This window comes from Cupressus sempervirens, chromosome 4 (genome assembly GCF_028749045.1).
Source record: "Cupressus sempervirens isolate cs-2001-9-10 chromosome 4, ASM2874904v1, whole genome shotgun sequence".
Classification (NCBI taxonomy): domain Eukaryota; kingdom Viridiplantae; phylum Streptophyta; class Pinopsida; order Cupressales; family Cupressaceae; genus Cupressus; species Cupressus sempervirens.
In genome coordinates, this window is record NC_143121.1 from 171,184,069 (window position 1) to 171,201,639 (window position 17,571).

The following is a 17,571-nucleotide window of genomic DNA, read 5'->3' on the forward strand; positions in this document are numbered from 1 at the left end:
TCAGATGCATGAAACTGAAAGACTATGTGCAGGACCTCATTGATCGGAAGGAAATCACTGTTGGTGCCCAAACCTCTCCTAATGCAGGCTTACAAATCTATCAAAATGCTTTTCCTCCTCACACCAATCAAAATCCTAGAAAAGCACCTATCCAAACCAACAACAACAACACCAACAACTGTTAGCCAAACCAAAAGCATGGGAAGAACAATGACCACACTTCATCCTATATAGACTATGGTAGCCTTATAGGTTGTATATCCGAGAAAGAGCCTTTTGTCAATGTTATCAATATCCAAGGACCAAACAATGAGTGTGCAGTCACCACTCAAAGAGCCCGATTTAACATCGCAAGCCCACCCGTTTCCCTAGGACCATCACCTCCATCAAAAAGCCAGTACAATATCTTGGAACACCTTGGGAACATGCCAGCCCAAATCTCCATTTTATACCTTCCTTGCACTAGTCTTGTGTACAAGAACATCCTTGACAGTGCTCTCATAGAATCTCGTGTCCCTTCTTATATCAATGCTACTAATTTTTGTAATCTTGTTGGACACCTTTCATCCTCATGTGCCCTATCATTCAAACCCACCGACATACCTATGGTCCAGCCAGATCACACCCTTCCGCTTCGCATAGCCATCATGGTATCCAATTTTTTCATGAAAAGAGTAATGATAGATAATGGATCAGCCTTGAATATTTGCAGCCTAAAATTCATAAAACAAGCTCGGTATACTGAGGCAAATATCATCAGTGAGGTTATCACCATCAAAGCTTATGACAACTTGGAAAGAACCACAGAAGGAACTATTTTGTTGCCAATCAAGGTTGGGCCAGTCATCCAAGAAACACTCTACCATGTTATTTATCTAAACCTTCCATTCAAGATCCTCCTCGATCACCCATGGATTCATGCCATGAAAGCCGTTCCATCCACTTACCATCAGTGTGTCAAATTTTTGCATCAAGGCACTAAGGTAACCATCCATGCCGATCCAGAACCCTTTGCTTACTGCAATGTGGTTGAAGCTTCATATACAAACCATTGCCCTAGAATTGATATTGACACATCCATCGCCAGCTCATCCCACACTTGTAATGACCCAGAAACCATCCTCGCCTCTACCCTGTCTACCATGAAGATCAATAACAAGGGTTGTGGAGAGTATAGTCTGTCGGATGCATTTGCTGTCAGGGCACTCCCACTTGATCCACCTGCCTATGGACGACTGACATATCACAAAGCTAAGGAGATTCCACCTCCTTGATACAAACAATTTGGCCCAACAACCTTTGTATCCTCAAAAATCCCTCTTCATGAGGAGCTCACTCCAGATATCAACAATTGGTTACATAAGGATGCACCTCAAAGGAATTAGGCATGCCTTGATCACTTCAGCCAGAAGTATCCCTAAGAACATAAGCTCATCACTAACAAATGGAACTATCAAGGTGGTGGTCTAGGACTAGAAGAAAGAGGCATGTAGTGCCCCATTGACGCACACAAGTGGGAATCAAAGTCAGGTCTTGGCTTTGGCATGCCCACAACTGAGGGCACCAATACGGACGGTCACGCTTTTTTGAACATTCACCGCGACCTTGTCAAAATCAAAGACATTCCTGAGGAAGTTGAAAAGAGAGCCTATGACGATATCCTAGACAAAATCTCCCTCAAAGACTCTGTTCTCAAGAACTATCCATCCACCTCATTGACCTACCACTCGCCCATCCACAACTCATAGATTGGGACCAACCAAGCATCATACACATTGATGAGTTCACATCAGAGGAAGCACTTCTGAGATTCATGGGAGATGAAACACCTCACAAGAAAAAAAAATCCAGATCCTACCTATATCTACAAGCTAGATCCCAAGGGGCATTTTGGAGAAAATCCCCAACCTAGTTTTGATACACCCAAAACTGGAACTAAGGTGAATCTAAGACTAGCTAAGGCAGTGAAGAGAACCCCTCAGCAAGAACATCCAGAGCCACAAGCAGAACATGAGGATTTAGCATTACCTCCTCAAGATAATCGACCAGAGATATCTTCTATTCTAATTGAGGACACTAGGGAAGTCAACATCAGTTCTTCAGAGATCCCTAGGCTTGTTCACATTGCTGCATCCCTATCACAAGACCAAGCTGATCTCCTCTTTGAGGTCTTAAGAGAGAACATTGGCCGATTTGCATGGTCATATCAGGACATGCCAAGGCTTGATCCAAAGTTTGTAGTTCATCATCTTGCAGTCAATCCACAGATCAAGCCCGTCAGACAAAAGCTTAGAAAAATGCACCCCAAGGTGGCATTACTAGTCAAAGCTGAGTTAGAAAGAATGTTAGCTGCTAAGGTTATCCAACCTATCGACTATTTAGAGTGGATCTCCAACATGGTCCCCGTCACTAAGCCTTCTGGTGACATCAGAATCTGCACTGATTTCAAAGATCTTAACAAAGCTTGTCCAAAAGATGATTTCCCCTTGCCCAACATAGATATGATTGTAGATCTTATAGTTGGACATGAAATTTTGTCCCTCATGGATGGATTTTCTGGGTATAATCAAATCAAGATTGCAGAAGAGGATCAGCATAAGACAACAGTCACTACCTCTTGGGGAACCTTTTGCTACAACATGATGCCTTTTGGCCTAAAGAATGCTGGGGCCACCTATCTAAGAGCTATGAAAGTCATTTTTCATGATCTCATCCATAGCATTTTGAAGGATTATGTGGATGATATCCTGGTCAAGTCTCATACCTTCATGGATCATCTTGCTGACCTAGAGAAAGTCTTTGATAGGTTAGCCAAATATCATCTCATGCTAAATCCCAAGAAATGTGTCTTTGGGGTCACATCTGGCAAGCTTCTAGGCTTTATAGTTTCTAAATGAGGTGTAGAGATCGACCCCAAGAAGGTCAAGGCTATCTTAGAAATGCCTCCTCCCTAGACACTGTGATAGCTTTGTTCTCTTCAGGGAAACCTTCAATCTGTTTGGCACTTCATCTCCCAGCTTGCAGATAAGTGTACACCATTTTCACATTTATTGAAGAAGGATGAGAACTTCAAGTGGGATCCTTTATGTTAGCACAGCTTCGACCATCTCAAGCAGTATCTCATCAATCCCCCTATCTTGGTTCCACCAGTTCCTGGTCGTCCCCTAATTTTGTACATATTAGCAACACCTACTGCTCTAGGGTCACTTCTAGCATAGCTTGATGACTACAGCAGAGAAAAAGCCATCTACTACATTAGTAGAACCCTAGTTGGTTATGAACTCAATTACACTCCTATGGAAAAAGCTTGTTTGGCAGTTGTTTTCTTAACTCAAAAGCTTCGCCATTACATGCTAAGTTATACCATCCAACTAGTCTCCAAGATTGACCCTCTCAAGTATATGCTCTCCAAAACAACACTTACAGGCTATTTAGCCAAATGGGTCATGCTCCTTAGCAAATTTGACATCCAGTATGTGGACAAAAAGGCAATCAAAGGACAAGCTATAGCAGATCACCTAGCTGATGCACCTCTAATAGATGCTTATCCGTTGATCACAGAATTTCCAAATGAGGATATTTGTCTAATTGAAGAACAACCCCCATGGAAACTTTATTTTGATGGATCATACACATCTCATGGATCAGGGGCAGGAATATTGTTGGTCACACCTCAAGGAGATTACATTCCAAAAGCCTTCAAGCTACAATTCCCTAGCACCAACAATATAGCTGAATATGAGGCCCTCATAGAAGGATTAAAGATAGCTGTAGAATGGAACATTGCTGAGCTACAAATCTTTGGTGATTCTCAACACATCATCAAGCAAGCCCTAAATGAATATCAAACCAAAGATGAAAAGCTATTACCCTACAAAGAGCTAGTTGATCAACTAACCCAGCATTTTACAAGGCTTTAGTTTACACAAATGCCTCGAATACAAAACAAAGCAGCAGATATTATGGCTACTATAGGCTCACTCTTGGAAATTCCCCAAGTAGCTACACAGTATGAGTTTTTAGTGGAGCAGCTCCTCACACCTGCCTATGCGAATAAGGATTCAAATCATGTTTGTATCTTGGTTGGTCCCCAATCCCCTTGGTACCATGAGATTCAGGCTTACCTTAGCGATGGTATCATATCCCCTCACCTCACATGTACCCAATGCCAGAACCTCATCCAAAAATCATCCCGCTATGTTATCATAGCCAATACCCTATATCGTCGGGGTTATCACGATACTATCTCTCAATGTTTAGACCAAAATGAGGCCGTGATGGTGTTAAAGGAAGTACACTCTGGACTTTGCGGTGCCCACATGAGTGGTATTGTCCTAGCACGACGAATCCTTAGAGCAGGCTACTATTGGCCGACCATTGAAGAAAACTCCTGTGACTTTGTCAGAAAGTGTCTCCCATGTCAGCAGCATGCAAATCTTGTGCACGCTCCAGCACAGGATCTACAGCCTATTGCACCACCTTGGCCTTTCGCTTGTTGGGGCCTTGATCTAGTTGGAACTATCACACCCCTCTCATCTGATGGACACAAATGGATAATAACAGCTACAGACTATTTCACTAAATGGGTTGAAGCAGTCCTCCTAGTCTCAGCTATAGGAGTTCAGGTCTCCAAGTTCATCTTGTACCACATTGTTTGCCACTTCAGCATCCCATCCACCATCTTCACCGACCACGGAGGTAACTTTGAAAATCTCAACATGGAAGAATTATGCACTTCCCTCCACATCCATCACCACTTTTCTAGCCCATATTTCCCGCAAGGTAACGGCACAACTCCATACTCCCTAGTCTATGGTGCCAAAGCGGTACTACCTATAGATGTTGAACTTCCCTCCTTGCGCATATCTTTGCAAGGGCAAATATCAGATGAAGAATACAGAGTAGCTCGACTCACCCAGCTAGATCTCTTAGACGAGAAGCGACAACAAGCCTATGATCATCTCACAGTCTATCAAACTCATCTCAAAAGGAATTTCAACAAGAAGGTGCTTCCACGACACTTTCAGCTAGGTGACATGGTCCTCAAAGAAAACATGAAAGTCCAAGTAGATCGAGAAAAGAAAGGCAAGTTTGAACCTACATGGCTTGGTCCTTATGTTGTCACTGCTTCCTTTGGCTCTGGAGCTTATCAACTATCTACATCAGAAGGAGAACTCTTAAATGATCCTACTAACATAATTCATCTCAAGAAGTTCTATGCTTGAAGATCCTTGGTATACCCAGGTTTTGAAAAATACAAAAAAAAAAAAATAGTAAAGAGAAATAAGTGTCCAATGGTGAAAACTTGGCAATTCAAGCGCCTTGGATAGGTACCTTGGTGAAAACTTGGTAATTCAGGTGCCTTGTGTACTAAGACTAATCCATTATCTATCACTATCCTATCCCTCATCCATTCACCCACCATCCCATAAAACACCTACTTGTTCCCTTGGTGTTCCAACCAAACAACCAAAATCTAATGGAGCTTGTAAATACCTCTTGTACGGCTTGTAAAATCTTGTACCTCAGCTTGTAAAATCTTGTACCAAAGCTTGTATTATACCTTGTAAATCTTGTACCATACCTTGTATATCTGAATCTTGTCCAAAGTTTGTACCATATTCCAGCCTATAAATAATCTTGTATCCTAGCTTATATATTATCACGTGCACACACAAAACCCCATTTTCACTTAATCTTTTCACAAACCATCTACCTATCCACCTATCACCTATTATAGACATCCCATCCTTAACAAACATTTCCATCTCACAAAAACCAAAACATGAACAAACTTGTACATTTGTAACATATCTTGGTCCATCAGCTTGTACATCCTCTTTAGCTTAGTACCATTGTATCTATCCAACATTTGTGTTAGTTCTTCCTTGATCAGCATCTTGCACCCATCGCACATCTTGGTTAGCTATTCCAATGCATTCTTTAGCTAGATTTCCTATCACCAAAGTGTTATCTTTCTTAGTTTAGCTTTCCAGATGCATCACTCATCCAAATCCACCATCTTAGGTGCTCTTCGATAGGTCCTTGCAGGATATAGCTTTTCTCATGTCTGATCTTGGTCCGTTAGTACCTCGTCCTACCCATCTCGTTGGCAAACGGTTCTCTTTTGGATTTTCGCTTTCTTTTGATTTGGACTCTTCCTTGTTGGGTCTTGAAATATCTTTTCCAAGAAATCTCCTTGTTCCCTCCTCAAGGTTGCCATGATCTTCCATATCATGGTATATTGCGAATGGGGCAATCAGAGCATAAGGTCTTGATCATGTCTTTTGCTTATTTTCTTTTCTGCTTGTGGGTTACCCAGTGTCGTTTCCACACTGCTTCCTCTAGGATTCATGTGTGATACTGGGGCAATCCTTGCGTGTTTGTTTTGAGTCACTTCGTCAGTCCTCTGGACAGTTGCTGAAAAGGCCTTGATGTTATTGGTAACCTTGGCAATTAACCAACAGTCCTATAGCAAATCTAGTGCTCAACTACATGGTGGTACTTCTCTTACTCAAAAAGCTTCAATAGTTTTCCTTCATCTCCATTATCCCCCATCCATATCCAACATCCGTCTCTCCTACCCCAACTTATGCATCAGTATCTCTTTGAATCACTCCTCACCTTTAGCTTTAGGGATCCACAATCCTATTCTTAGGGATCCACCAATCCAAATCAATCCACCAAGCCTCATCTTTCGAGATCCGCAATCCTAGTCCTAGGGATCTCCAAAACCCATCTTCCGCCAATCTGACTCTTTGAAATTCTATTGCATCAGCTTTATAATCCCCTCATCCATCTCCCTATCCTGGATTCCTTTTTGTAGTGCTTTGCTCCTTCATCCTCCACCTTCCCTAAAGTCTTAAGCTTGCTTCCTCTTGTGCATCTGATTCTCCTTTATCATTCTCCCATAGTGAGAGTTTGAGCTAATTCAGCCCCTTCTCTTTGTCAATCTGAGTTTCCTTGCTCATCCAAGATTCTTGTACTTTTCAAGAAGCCATTGAGCCTCGCTTTCTCCCCCTGCCGCCTTCCTAAGGGGGCATCTCACAGTCCATTCTCTCCTCTTCTGCTCTAGCCTTGGGCATCTTATTTTCTTATCTTTGATGCCATGCCACTTGCGGCATCACATCAAAGAGGGGCAAAATGTAGACACCTAAAAACCTTTAGAAAATAAAGTATTTTTATTTTTTGAAAAATTCTTGATGACATCATCATTTATTAATTAATTAATTATTTTATTTATTTATTCATTTTTATGCCATTAAATCCCTTTATCTTAATTAAAAATATTTAATTAAGGAATCCCTCCCAAAAATGTTTAAATCTTATTTAAACATTATTTCCTTATTTATTAATTATTTAATTAATAAATTGACCAAAAAACCCAAAATAAATAAAAAATTTATTTTTTGCCCAAAACTTGGCCAATTTCCTTAAGACCACTAACCTCTTCCAAAATATTCTAATCCTTCTTTAATTTTGATTAAAGGCTAATCCCATCATTTCGTACCCCTAATCCCAACTCAAAATATTTAATTAAGATTAAATATTAATCCTCATGTTTATTAAAAAAGTTTTAATAAATATCTCCTCAACCCAGACCCTTGAAATAAATAAAATTTTATTTATTTCCTAAAAATCTAATTTATCCTCATCCTAAGAAGTTCTAGACTCTTCTAGAAAGTCTTCATTCTCATCCTAGGAAGTTCTAGACTATTCTAGAAAGTCTTTATCCTCATCCAAAGTCTAGACTCTTCTAGAAGATGTCTTTAAACCTAATCCTAATCCCCTCCTAACCTTGTCACATTCCCTAAACATGGGTTAAAACTTACTAACCCAAGCCAAAGTTAACAAATATCTCCTCCTTCACCCACCCTCATTAAATGCCATCCACTTGCCTATCCTTAAGCTAATCCTAAATGATCCTAATCCATCCTCTAATCATTTGCACAATCCTAAGCAAGATTAAAACACTCCTAATCAAGCCCAAGTTGAAATTGCTCTCATCTCCCTCAAAATATTTCAACCATAAAATTTTATCACTAGGCCATAAATGACTCTTCCAAGCCCTTTTATTGCTCTTACAAGCCATTATGAAGGTCTTTATGAAGATTTTATCCCTTGAGCCTCCTTTGTTGACTCATCCTTCCCGTTTCCTCCATCCTCTCACCCTGTGACATGTGTCACTCCCTGATTGGCTGTAAGAAAGCACAATCCATGTGCTCTCCTCTCATGCAATCTGAGCCCTCCATGAGCTTTTTCCCATCCTTGCATCTTAGCCCTCAAACCCTCAAGCCTCTTGCCTATAAATTGGATCCTTCCCCTTTGCAAAATAACACAATCCATGAAGTAAAGTCATAATGCCATTTTGAAAAGCCATTTTACATAAAAACCATACACTCACACCCAAATTCCAACTCCATTTGAAGCCCTTTTTGAAGCATAAAGCTTGAGCATACATCCTATCTATTTAGACAAATCTATTCAATAAGAGAGCTTCTTATTGAGAGAGCCCATTAATGGATCATATTCTCAATTGAGAGCTCATCTTAGTCTATCTTGAAGTTTATGAATTTTGTTTAGTTTGTAGAAGCTTTATTTAAATTTGGTTTCTATTAGCATACCAACATTGCTCATATACAGTAAGCACATCTCACTTATCCTTTTTCTTGTCATATTTATGAAGTCCTTGTCTCCAATGATTTGATCTGGTGCATAATGTCTTCTCACATATTTTGCTAGCATAGGTTCTTGTCTTCTTTTTCCTTCCACTTGTTCATCGGGTTCATCTTCTATAATCACTTTGGGTAGCACTACTTGTATCTCTGCTTGATCTTTTTTTTTCTCTACAATCAACTTTTGATGCTCAATATGCACTTTCTAATGTTTGACACTAATTTCTTGATGTTTGAATACTTGTTTCTGTAACTTGACATTAGCTGGTTGCTACTTCTCAGCATCTTTCTTCTCAGGCTTAGGTAAAGTGGTGGGCTCACCTTCATCAATGTATATGAAGTTTTTGTAAACTTAAGGATATTTCTTGTATTCAACTTCATTGTTCTCTACATATTCATCAAATTTGACATTTGCATTTTCCATAATTTTGTTAGTGTTAGAGTTCAAACACTTATAAGCTTTTCTCTTGGTGGAGTATCCTAGGAATATACTGTCATCACTTTTTGCATCAAGTTTTCTATTTCTATTGTCTATTAATATGTAACATTTTCTTCCAAATACTTTTAAATATTTCACATTAGGTGCATAATCATATCATAACTCAAAAGGTGTAATATTGATACCTTTCTTGACTTGTACTTGGTTAAAGGTGTAAATTGTAGTACTTACAACTTCTCTCCATATGATTGATCTATTCCTACTTTCAACTATACCATTTTGTGGAGGGGTCTTAGGTGCACACATCTATCTCTTGATTCCTCTATCATTCTAGAATGTGTTGACTTCACCAGATATGAGTTCACCTCCTCAATAAGATCTCAGACACTTCAAGCTTTTACTTGTTTCCTTTTCAACTCTTTCCAAATACCACTTAAACATTTGCAATGCATCAAAATTTTCTTTACAAAACATCACACTCATCAACCTAGAGTAGTCATCAAAAAATTTAATAAAATATTTGTCACCACAATAGCTTTTCACACCAATAGGTCCTCAAAGGTCAGTATGAACCAATTCCAAAATTACATCAGAAGGATAGATCTTTCTCTTGAAACTAGACTTTGTCATTTTACCCAATTAACATTGTTTACACATCACATTATCAAGTTTCTTCAATTTTCATAAACCTAGATCACTCTTTTCTTCTTACTAATGCATACCAAATTATCAAAGTTTACTGTGATGTGGAGCCTAATTAGATTCAAAGGTTTATTCAACGTGGTTTCCCTCTAGATTATTTCTATGGGAGTTTGGGGATAGCACCCCCAAGATGGGGTCAAGGGGCAGTGCCCCTGAAGCCAAAAATGACCTTATATTATAAAAGGCGTCGACTACTATTTTTATATTATTCTAGCCCTAATTTTTTAAGTGACAAAAAACTTGTATAAAAAGGCTTAGGGTTAGGGATTTTTATAATGTGTGATGTGAAAATTGGTTCTTGCAGTAGTATTGACCTGTAAGGGATGATAGATTGTAATCAGGTTGTAATCACTAGATCATAATAATATTGGACTTTCTATTGATGGACTTAGCCCAGGGATTGGGTGAACCACATTAAATCTTGGTGTCTTGTGTTCTCTTATATAAGATCTATTATTTTCTGATATTGGTTATATTTGCATGTAACTATTATTTCTGTCTGAGGTTAATCCTAACAAAGTTGACATGACATAGCCTTTTATACCATAGGCAAATATCATTACACTATGCAAACAAGCATGTATCATCAGATAGGTCTAGATAGAACAAGTTACCTCTAGTTTGACCACTACTTCCAATCATCTCTCCAGAACCATTGTAAATTATAGCTCTCCAAAACTATATTCCCTGGCCTCAGTCACCACTAGATAACTCGGTCATCATTATTTTTTGTTTCTCGGTTTACACTATCTTTCATTGTAATGATGTCGCTCCTTCATTAAGGCCATAAAAAAATTTTGTCTCTAAAATATGATGATGAGGTTTTATGATTTTTTGACCTTTTTTGGCTTTCTCTACATGTACGACTCTTGCCAATATTCATGATCAACATCTCTAGCAAAATAAAAGCTTCAAAAAATTATTAACTTGTTGAAGAAGTGACAATAGGGTGTGTGTGTGTGTGTGTGTATGTGTGTGTGTGTGTGTGTGTGTGTGTGTGTGTATCACATACCTCAATATGATTCATTGGTCGTATGAAAAATAATATGAAATGTAGATGTCATCATGTTTGATGTTCGAGGTCTCCCAAGTGACCACTAACTACTAACATGTACCCACTAAATAAGGATGAACTCAAAATTTAAGACATATAGAAGTCTGAGTCACTCACCTTTGCATCAATTATAGTTTCCATTTGCCAATGCTAATGGTAATTTGAGACTTGTCAAGAGAATTAATTGACCTAAATTTTGTAAAATAATATTGATCTATGAATACATTTATAACAATCCTTTTTGGTTATTTCAATAGAAAGCTTATATTGTATACAAATATTTGGCAAACTACACATAATGATAAACATGTCTTATGTCATTTTCAAATTGATTAATGGTTCATTCAATATACTACCATTAATAATAGAGTTGAAAAAAATAGCTCTTGTATGTGATATATGTCCACAAAATGATAGGAAATTTTTGGCCCTCATGTAAATAAAACCTTATAAAACCATTGGCGAATTTAGGTCGTCCATAATTTTCCTTCATAAATTATAGGTGAATTTTTAAAAAAATTTATGTTCAAAAACTAAATATGATTAGCTATATCACGTAAAAAATGGAAATGATTACATAAATGATTGGTTGATGGGCCCAGGTGTGTGTACCAATTTTTATAAAGTTTGGGTGAAATTCCCTACCCTATATGTATAATTTATTCCCTAAATCACACTTCATTGACATGTGAAGTTTTCCAATTGGTAAATATTTGCCACTACAATTATCCATACCACCCTCTGTCAAAAACCCTAAACCTGAGACTAGTACTTTAGTGTTTGATAAGGTGAAAGATATGGAGATAGAGGATGACGAATAATATGTTGAAGTGGAAGAGCCTACCCTTGTGAATAATGAACTTAAAGACAAGACTAGGAAGGAGATTAGCAGAGACACCAAATATGAAGTTAAAGTTGGAAACAATTTCTTAGCTTATGAGGATAATTTTGTGGGGGAATTAGTGGGGTTCACCTTACATTACCCTCTACATCATTTCTCAAGTAAAGAGATAAGGAAAGGCCACTTTGTAACATAATGAGAAGAGGAAGGGACTCATAACAAGATGCAAATCCTTCAAAACTAAGGAAGATCTTCTTGAAGGTTCTTCGTAAGAAGAAATCATGTAGGACATTGGAAAATGATGTATTTAGTGATAAAATACCTTTCCAACACACATCAAGGGATAACAATAAATATCTCTACAAAACCCCTGGTGTTCAGTTCCGTGTAGCATTCATAAGGACAATGAAAATAACCTTTTTGTTGAGGATTCTCTCACATCTATCAAAGAATGAGAATCTTGGGTGTGCATCTATCTCCTAATATGAGAGACATAGTAATAACATCAAGCTTTTGAAAACAAGATCATACCCTAGATACCTAGATTCCTCTACTCTAACACTACACACCTATGGAGGAACTAGATGTCTAGGATGTAAAATTGTGTGTGGACCTCAACCCTACTAAGGTAGAATATGAAAGCATGATGATAATCCTAGAAAAGAGGCTTCTCTCCTCAAAGAATCAAAGAAGTAGAAAAGTTAAGACAGGAAGAGGAGCACATCAAAAAGGAATAGAAAACCCAAGAAAAAGAATCCTAGTTACAACATGAAAAGGAGACAACTCAAGTGAAGGATAAGAAGAGATTATGGGCCAAAATACCATGCATTGATGAAGAAGAGAAAAAAAAAGATTGGTCATGAAAAACCCTCCAAATAAAAGAACCAACAAGAGGATTCTCAAAGGAAAGTTTCCAAGGTAACAGAATAAAGATAGAAATACAGACTTGCAAAAGAAGTAGAGATTAGTAGAAGGAAAGTGGAGCTAGAGAAATTGGCTTGTAGTCAAGTGAAGACAAGTCCTTTAGGAATAACTATAGACCCATATCCTAATATTTAGACTCCATAGTAAGGATTAGTAGATATCCCTAGGAATCCTTCTCAAAGAGATAATAGTATAGTAGGAGGAACAATGTTCATCTCACAAGATGCCACAACTTTAAACCTTAATGCAACAACCCCACAAGAATAGTTGGTGATAGAATTTTGAAGAAAAAATTCTTGGCAGTATTGAAAGGTATCCCTTCATGACATAATTGGAAGTTTGGAGCTTCACAAGAAGGCTAATAAATAAAAAGACCCTTAATGCCACCTAAACAAATGAAGATAGAGAGACAGTATCAAAGATTGTTTCTACACCTCTAAAAATTGCCCTGTTGAGAGTATTTGCCACATACTATTTAATCAACCAAATAAAGTAAGTTAAAATGAATAACTAGGGAGAATAATTGGGTGAGCTCAGTAAGGTGACCACCACCATGTGCACTGAGATATAGAAAGAAAATTAAATGAATTTAAAGTTAAAGGTCTAGTTGACAAAATATGAAGTGGTTCTCTAGAATTTGGCAACTAATATTTCCTTTGGAACTATCGAAGCATCCAACCCTATATTTGTTGCATTGGAGGAGATGGGTTGAGATGATGAAGAGCAATTTTGACATTAGAGACCAATGGAACTTTGGTGAAGTGAAGAAGTTATTATGTTTTGTCACCAAATAAATACACTATTATTATGAAGCTACACAAAATTTCTAATAAATATGAGAGGAACTAAATACTTGCCTATACTACATCTTCTCTAATTAAATCTACCCTTTGAAACCTATTAATAAGCCCACCCAGCTAATACTTACTACTATCCATAAACTTGTCAAATCTAAATATTCATAATTTTTATGTATTATTAATAAATCAACTAAATATATTTTAATTCTATTTATATTTACTCACATTTTAATTACCACGCTCATAATCATAGGTAACATTTAGTTAATTTCCAAATAGAAAAATCAAGGAAAATAAATTAAAGATGGTAAAATCAAAGGAAACAAAAAGGGATTGGAAAATTCGTCTGAAGGTGACAAATTTTCCGGACTTCAATATTGAAAAGACTTTTTCAAAGTGGGTCCCATTCACCACTCATTGAATATGAACGTGTCAATAGAAAAAAGATGGTCTTAAAAGGAATACAACTGTTCCAATAAAGATGAGTGGCAGAAAGTAATATAAATGAGAAGCGTGTAGGAATACAATTCTCCCTATTTTGTCCTCACACTTGATGTCACCAATCAGTCAGTTTTGTCACCAATCAATCAATTCAGATTTTTTGTTTTGTCTGCCAAGTGCTTTCAGTCCCTATCGGTTACACGTTGTCTGCAACTCCCTGTATATGAGCAATGTTAGTATGCTAATAGAAACCAAATTTAAATAAAGCTTCTACAAACTAAACAAAATTCATAAACTTCAAGATAGACTAAGATGAACTCTCAATTGAGAAAATGAGCCATTAATGGACTCTCTCAATGAGAAGCTCTCTTGTTGAGTGGCTTTGTCTAAATAGATAGGATGTATGCTCAAGCTTATGCTTCAAAAAGGGCTTCAAATGGAGTTGGAATTTGGGTGTGAATGTATGGTTTTGATGTAAAATGGCTTCTCAAAATGGCATTATGACTTTACTTCATGGATTGTGTTATTTTGCAAAGGGGAAGGATCCAATTTATAGGCAAGAGGCTTGAGGGATTGAGGGCTAAGATGCAAGGATGGGAAAAAGCTCATGGAGGGCTCAGATTGCATGAGAGGAGAGCACATGGATTGTGCTTCCTTACAGCCAATCAAGGAGTGACACATGTCACATGTTGAGAGGATGGAGGAAAGGGGAAGGATGAGTCAACAAAGGAGGCTCAAGAGATAAAATCTTCATAAAGACCCTCATAATGACTTGTAAGAGCAATAAAAGGGCTTGGAAGAGTCATTTATGGCCTAGTGGGCTTCATAAAGTTTTATGGTTGAGATATTTTGAGGGTGATGAGAGCAATTTCGACTTGGACTTGATTAGGAAGGTTTTAAGCTTGTTTAGGCTTGTGCAAATGATTAGAGGATGGATTAGGATGGTCTAGGATTAGCTTAAGGATAGGCAAGTGGATGGCATTTAATGAGGGTGGGTGAAGGAGGAGATATTTGTTAACTTTGGCTTGGGTTAGTAATTCTTAACCCATGTTTAGGGAATGTGACAAGGTTAGGAGGGGATTAAGATTAGGTTTAAAGACATCTTCTAGAAGAGTCTAGACTTTGGATGAGGATAAAGACTTTCTAGAATAGTCTAGAATTTCCTAGGATGAGGATAAATTAGATTTTTAGGAAATAAATAAAGTTTTATTTATTTCAAGGGTTTCGGTTGAGGAGATATTTATTAAAACTTTTTTTTTAATAAACATGAGGATTAATATTTAATCTTAATTAAATATTTTGAGTTGGGATTAGGGGTAGGAAATGATGGGATTGGCCTTTAATTAAAACTAAAGAAGGATTAGAAGATTTTGGAAGAGGTTAGTGGTCTTAAGGAAATTGGCCAAGTTTTGGGCAAAAAATAATTTTTTTATTTATTTTGGGTTTTTTGGTCAATTTAATAATTAAATAATTAATAAATAAGGAAATAATGTTTAAATAAGATTTAAACATTTTTGGGAGGGATTCCTTAATTAAATATTTTTAATTAAGATAAAGAGATTTAATGGCATAAAAATTAATTAATTAATAAATGATGATGTCATCAGGACTTTTTCAGAAAATAAAAATACTTTGTTTTCTAAAGGTTTTTAGGTGTCTACACTCCCCACTTGCCATTGAATTCTTCAAACATATCATCAAATGAATCTCCAATCGTACAGCCGATCCACTTAAGATGAACGGCTTTGGAATATGGTACCTAAGATTTATAATCCAAATCATGGCATAATTGTTGTCCACTTATTCTCAAGTAAATATTATGAACAAACTTTACCATTCTATTACTCTAGAAGACTCCCTTTGTTATAAATTATGAGGGTTGCAGGAAGATTTCCATACTCACACTCAACAAAGATTGAGTTGCATTGTTGTTCAATTCTACTCTCCATTTCGTAGTCTATGATAACTCAAAAAATTGTTGATGGGCTTGCTATTGGCCTTGCTAAAGGTGTCCTTAGAAAGCTTGGTGAGATTGTAGTAGAGAAAGCATGGGATGAGGCATCTCTCCTCCTCAACTTCAAAAGTAACTTCAAATGGTTGGAGTAGAAGCTAAGCAAGATTTTTGCTTCTCTACAAGCTGCAGATGAGATGAGTAATCACAATCAAGATGTGAAAGAATGGCTAGTGGAAGTGAGAAATATTATTTTTGATGCAGAAGACATAATTGACGAGTGTGATGTTGAGCATCTGTATACAAATACAAGTCAATCATTTGCATTCAATTGTATCCAATTTAGTCTTTCGGTGTAAGATGGTAAAGAGGATTAAATAGCTCAAAGATAGGATCGGAGTTTCTTTTCAAGAGGTATGCGAGCTCAAGCTTTTCCATGATGCAACCCATATAAATGAGCCCTCAACAAGTACACCTAAAAGTTAAAGGGGGGGAGAGCTAAGAAGAGGGAGTATCTTAGAGATGGATTAATCAGGAGTGGCTATTTACTACAAGGTGGATGAGATTCAAGGACTATCAGAGGACCATGTTGTTAGAGTTATTGCCACCATGGGAATGGGTGGCCTCAGAAAAACATTCCTTTTGCAGCATGTCTACAATAGATCAAAATATAGGTATGAGTGTTCTGCCTAGATTTTTGTTTCCCAGACTTGTTCTATTAGGAAACTGTGACGTGACCTAGCCTCCCATATCAGATTAGAAATAGATACTAGACTAAGTGATGTGTGGGCAATTGGGTTGATACATGAGCTATTAGAAGGGAAAATAAGTTTGATTGTTATGGATGATGTCTAGAGGACAAGTGTAGAAGGTGATCTGATATCAAGACTTAGGCTTCCCAACGAGCATAATAGTAATTGTAAATTAGTGGACTATGCAAGAGGGTTGGGATCTATTTTCCATGTATGCCTTCCTAGACTATGCAAGAAATAGGTCACCTGAGAACTTGGAGAGCAATTCTCATCAAATTTTAGAGGAATGTGGTAGGTTGTCACTGGCCATAAAGATTGACGTAGTGCAAGGAAGGAGAATCCCTAATGGAGAAGTCCTAACCCCCAAAAAATGACCACACAACAAAGACAATACAACAAAGTAACAACAAGAAAAGATCTAATACCAAATCATAACTCTTTATTCATAAATAACGGATTATGTGCAATATGCCTATTTGTAAGGTATTTTGGGTTAGGGCCAAATACAAACAACAATTACAATACCAATTTTGCAAGATCCCACAACATCCAATTACCACACACCAATTCTAGCTAGTTCAGATCAGCAACTGGATAAGAACACCAAGAAGAATTCTACACTTGTACCCTCAAGTCCACCAAGCAATTCTCTGGTTCCTAAGTCGCAACCCTAGCTCTTCAAAATTTGTATCTACACTTCATCCCCTTCTCCAAGATAGAATGAATCATAATCATCATGCCAAAAGACTCTACAAGACCCCTTCTTATATCCAACTAAGCCACAAGTTGGCCCAATTCATTACAATCTAAATTAAATCCCTTACATTAAATATAAGTTGAGCCACAAGTTGACTAGAACAATAAATTAGATACCCACACATAAATTAAATGCCAAAAGTCAGCTAACAGATAATTCGACCCCAACAGAAACCAAGACCATGTTGGAATTCTTTAGAATAACTAAGAGGTGGGTGAATCAATTATCCAAGGTC